The sequence below is a fragment of the Synchiropus splendidus genome, chromosome 1, assembly GCF_027744825.2.
Source record: "Synchiropus splendidus isolate RoL2022-P1 chromosome 1, RoL_Sspl_1.0, whole genome shotgun sequence".
Lineage (NCBI taxonomy): Eukaryota > Metazoa > Chordata > Actinopteri > Syngnathiformes > Callionymidae > Synchiropus > Synchiropus splendidus.
Genome location: NC_071334.1, coordinates 4,353,783 through 4,359,782, shown reverse-complemented (window position 1 = coordinate 4,359,782; position 6,000 = coordinate 4,353,783).

The window sequence follows — 6,000 nt, the reverse complement described above, 5'->3', positions numbered from 1 at the left end:
AGAGTAGACTACACCTCTGCGCTTGTGGTTCCCACAGCCTCGGCTACACCTCCCGTGTGCTTCCTTCATAGTCACATCTATCTTCTTCACGTCCTCCTTTGTCTGGTCTGTAAATCTCAAAGGTTGGCATCCTCGTCTGCGTCTTCCTCCTCTCCAAGTTTACCCCCAAACTATATGAGCTGATATACTGGTTTCTGATCTTGTCCTTCCTACGCACTCCCAATGAAAAGTTGATCCTCTTCAACTATGGTAAATTCCGGACCATAGAGAGCACTGGAATATTAGCTACACCATCTAAACGTAAGAAGGAAAACAGATCTTGTTCCTGCTTAAGGCGCAGCGGTCTATAAGCCGCGGCTGCAGTGGTGCTGTCTGCACCGTAGAAAGGCTTAAACATGCATGACGATCACTTCTAAACTAGTTTGGAAAACGGGCTCCAGCATGGAGACTGACTCATGAAACCAACTGGCCAATGTTCTGAACTGGAATCATCAACTCCTCACATCTGTTATTGACATTAAAGCGCTCAAAATGTGTCCCAAGCTCCGCCACCACAGCCGGTCTCAGCTGCTGCTTCTCGTCTCCGCTCCTCCAGGAGATCGGCTCTGTGGGCGGAGCTGCGGACACACGGGCGAAAACAGCGCATTTTGCGCGCTTTAAGGTCAATAAACACCTGTGATGTCATGGGTTTGATGTGAGGAGGCTCAGTATTTTGGCAGCATGAGGCTCTTTAGCCTGGAAAAATCCATATATTAGTCGCATCGCTGTATAAGCCGCAGGGTTATAAGTAGCAGCTTATACTCTGGAAATTACGGCATGATAGTTTTAACTTCTGTCTTTGAACTTTGAATGAATCCGTTATGTCGCATCTTTTATAATGTTTCTTTAATTTAATGACTGGTCTCTTTGGCATCCGTTCTTTGTAATCTCTACTGAGGCTTCCCGCAGCAATGTACAAAATATTTTTGATTTCCAATAACTGTGTATTCCATTCCATTTTTTTTCTCATTTCCAGCTTTGAAATCAGTTGATCTGTAGGGACAAAAAAAGGCAGTGTTTTCATTTCCCACCACCTTTTCTATCATCGGTAATATTTGCACAATGTTACTGTAAAAATAGTCTCTTGAATATTTACAGGAGAAAAAGGCAGTTTTCACCGCAACATCATGGAAGTGGACCATTAAGTTCCAGCCTGCCATGTGGTTCGTTTTTATATCAGTGCTAAAAAAAATAATCCCAACCACCCAATCGGATGCAGCCTAAGTAGTTCAGCATGGCCGAGCGCACGGGATGCCACGTAAGTGTTTCAGTCTGTCTCCATAGAAGTCGGAGCCAGCTCCGCTGCAGGCTCCGCCAGCGCCAGGGGTTCGGCGTAATGAAAGGCAGATTGCAAAAGGCCCTTGATTGATTTCCTACATCTTGATTTGATATCCTGAATTAATTATTTGAACTTGAATAATATATGAAGGAAAAATAAATGTAGAACACTCTGGGGAAACATGGATTGAGAGCTTCTGCTGGAGCTGCTGCTGCTGTGCAGGGAGCGGGTTTTGGTCCGAGCATCAGCAGTTAGTCAGCAAGAAAATGGGGTAGACGCCCCACGCTCACATGCACGTAGCTGTCTGGCTTGTGTGCTTTGGATGGAAGTATAAACTTAAGGTGACTAAGCCTCAATATTTGGATGTCAGCGTGTGGGGCTGTTTCATTTCTAAATGGAAGCTTAAGCAGACGTGACAAGCCGTGATCTTTATGTGGTTGGTCAGCTTTGAAAATCCTCATATTAAAGGGGCCGAATTGTGTACTTTAGTTTATTGTTTTAGTTTGTCATCCAGTCTCGCATACCCACCACGAGATTCAGGTGGTTTTGATCATGGCATGGTTCTTCATGCCAGTGTTTCCAAAACTGCTCAACCACAAAGATTATGATGCAAAGCTTTATTGCTCAAAGGTTTACAGAGATTGGTCACAAAAAAATAGACCATTTCTGAATGACAAAAACCATCTGTGAATGTGCGACACCTTGTTTGAACCTGTGCCACAGCCACCTTCAGGATACCAACTATTTAAAGGCAATGTAGACAAAACGTTATCGTCACTGTTGTAATTCAAGCTGGAGTTGAAACAAAATTCAGGAATCACCGATGGTGCAATATTCTGAACAATCACATGGTATGCATGTAGTTCATTCCAGCGCTGCCCTTTTTCTGGGAAAGCTCATTCTCCGCAGGCTTCAAAGGAAATATTAAACCACTCCGGCTCATCTTCCTCTCTCACCCGGGAGAAGAAGGATGAAGGTGAGGCAGAGCAAGGTTATCAACCGCTTCCATTTGAAAGACCACCCATCCTCGCAGACACCGACTTTGTTCTGGGCGGCTCTGACATGGATTATCATAAAGAAGCGAGCAGGTGCTGATTCACTGGGAGGTCGATACAATCGCTTTGAAAAGTTTCTATCTTTCTGCTATTTTCCCTGGGCCCTGTAATGTTGTCTTAACACCCGTCTCAGACACCCAGCCCTTATTCGTACGTTTTAATCTAAGCAAGGAAAAAAAATGGAGCCAGTAAATCTGAGCACGTTTGTTGTCGTTCCGTTCGTGTGTGTGTGTGTGTATATATATATATATATATATATATATATATATATATATATATATATATATATATATATATATATATATATATATATATATATATATATTAGCGGTGGGACTTTAACAAGTGAATTAATTTATCATAATAAACGCGTTTCTTAAACATTTTATTTAAACATTTTAATCACGTTTAATCATTTTATTTTAATTCAATTGAATGGAACAGTTTGCTGTCCAGACGACAGGGAACCTTTGTCAGTGCAGGAGTTCCTGCTCCACTGATCCCACTGATGCACAAGACACGTGGCAGCTAGGATGAGAACAACAACAACAAACATGGAGGAATCCTCCCTGAACCAAAGCAAACAAAAGCATCTGTTTGCTTTGGTTCAGGGAGGTTTTTCACTACACAATGACCAGGGTTTCCACGACTCTGAATGGACTTGACATTCTTATAACATTGAAATTCTTATACAAATATTTTCCAGACATTAAAAGAGCTTCAGTTGATATAAGGTGATATAAAAACTTGAATATAGCCACCATGGTGATTTATTGTGCTGTTGTCAAACTGATGCAAAATAAACAATATTTTGTTGTTTAAATATATCTGGCAAATATTTTTATATGATTAAACTGCATATATATATATATATATATATATATATATATATATATATATATATATATATATATATATATAGACCACACTGTTTCACGAAGCCTCACCATCACATCACTTCCAATGGGACTGTCATTCTGGTGGAACAGAGTCCTTTCAAGCCACAGCATGAAACTTTACATCAACCATGGGAAAAGACTCGCAGCAATCATAGTAAACTTAATATATGAAGACGCCTCGATATGTCGATATGTGCAAAATACAGAGGACAAGTCAACTGACCATATAATCCACTTCCGTAGGAGGGGATAACGCTTGACGAAGAAATGGACCTACTGTGTTTATTTGTCGACGCAGATGAGGCTGACTTGAATGTATTTTGGTCCAAGGAAGACAGATTGTTGAACATCTGCCTCCTGGAGAGGAGGTGGGGAAGCGGGGTGCGCGGTGATGCCAGGGATTCAGGTATATGGATGGCCTAAGGAGGCTTCCATCATTCATAAAGCGCGGCCGCCGTACACGCCGTGACGCTGAATTGATCTTGCAAAAGAAGCAGGGTGGCAGAGCGACCACTTCATTAGTCTCCCTGGGCTACAAATCACCCGCTAGTGCCGTCGCACTCAGAAAGGGGGCCGGTGTCGCCCGCGCCGCATTACCACGCTGTTGCCTCAACCGACTAAAGTGACCGGCCATTCATGCAGCCATTATGGATGAGTTATGTGGAAATGCAAACACATTCTCTACACATGTCCTCCAGTCAAGGCTTCTAAAAATGAATGTGCAGCCTTTAAGTGAGGCGGCGTCCACAAATCTTGACTTTGTCTATTGAGGCTTGGTGCAAACTGGTCGCGCCGACATCTGGAAATGAACTTTTTCAGTCGGAGAACTTGTTTCTTATTTTTTGTTTGTGTTATAAACCGCCATTCAAGATTTTCACTGAAAAAAAAAATGTTCTGCAAAACCTTTGTGTCAATCGACTAAACAAATCCCAAGTGTTTACAAAAGAGTTTGGACACATTCAGAGCATTGTTTTAAGAGCACCAGTGGTCATGCATATCTTCGCTTCGAGCTCAGTTGGAATTTGCACTTAAGCTCTCATGTGCGGACGGCGTCAGGTGAGAAAAAACAGGGGCTTCATAAGCTAATGCAGGTCAAAGATGTCCCATTAACACTCACAGTGGGTACGTCCTTGATAGTAGAGCAGTAAAAATATCTATTTCAAAACCATGTCCCAGAAAATCGCTAAAAGAGGTCAGGAGATCCTTCAGCTCACACACAGTTCAACACATGAACTGTTTCTGCCTTGATGTTCCAGTTGTTGACGACTTAACCCATTGTTTATAATCTGTCTAATATCTGGTCCGACGTAGGTCTCTTGTGCATGTATTTTTAAAATTCATACATTTTACCAGGATCCTCCTCAAAAGCGGTGTAGATAGAAATGTGTGTGCCTTTTTTTTTTTTTTACGCGTCTCATGCCACCGATAACGTGGTCTGTGTGTCTGAGTGATGCTGCAGAGTGGAGAGTCTCATCTTCACTCCACTGAATTACATGGACTTCACCACCATCAACAATGAATCACTGGTGAAACACATGTCAGACTTTTAGTTTAGGGAAGGACAAAGTCAAACGTGAAACTAAGTCATGTCAGTCGTTTTGATCGTGGATCTGGTGACGCTCTAAGTTTTAGGACTGCGACTCCAAGCCCCACCTTGGAGCATGTGCTGCAAGGTTTATTGCTTTGAACAATATTTTGACATTTTGCCAGAATAGCTCTTACTTTTTCCTCTTATTTTCTGTATAAACCATCATCTCAACAGCTACTGACCAAAATCGCAGCCAGTTCAGCGGCTCGTTTGGTGAAGAACCACAAGCAACTGGAGAAGGAGCCGCATGTGGCTCAGGAGCCGCCGGTTGGCCTCAATTGTGACATCTTATCGACCACGCCCACTGTGCCGTGATTGGCCAGGAGGAAGCCTTTACACACATGGAAGATTCTGCCTCACCACCAAGCAAGAATCACGTCCTCCTAGCCAGACATCTCACAAGATCACACGTGATAAAACCAAGTGGAACCATCACAACAAGCAAAAACACAACTCCCAACCAAGTGTTACGGGTGATTCATTTTTTCTTGTAGAGGAATCTCAAAAGACCATCAAAATACAATAAATCTCGAAACATCCTCCCTCTCTTCCGTGTTATTCTGCTGGATCTTGCTTCTTGATATTTGATATATCGATTGATATTTTTGATACATTTCATATTTAATCTTGGTATCTCCATTCCGTTCCAAGTCAGAGTTCAGGTCGGAAACATTTGGCCCCTAACGTAAAGATTTTTGGTTGTAAATACTGAACATGTTTAACTTTTACAGTTATCGGACTATGAGGACAAATTCACTCTTAACAGACAAAAGGAGTTCCACATTGGATCAAACTGTTCAGCTGTCAACTGAAAAAGTGATGACGATAGGTGTTGTATTAAAAGAAAATAACAGCTCAGATGTTGACTCTCTTGACTTGGTGGTAGCAGACCACTGTGTGCCATGAGTTGTTGAGTCGATAACAGGAGAACAGGTTGGCACAATAGTAGAAATCCATTTTATTGTGATTCACGATTTTCGCTCAATGGAAATGAAGATTTGTTTGTTTTCTCAACAAACTCTAAAAGTTGTTTTCCCATGCCGCATACTAGTTCTGCACAAGCGTTACTACTGCGTCATTACTTTGGGTGAAATTCTTCCCAGTTGTGAGTGAAAACATGAGCTGAAATATGAGCTCCAG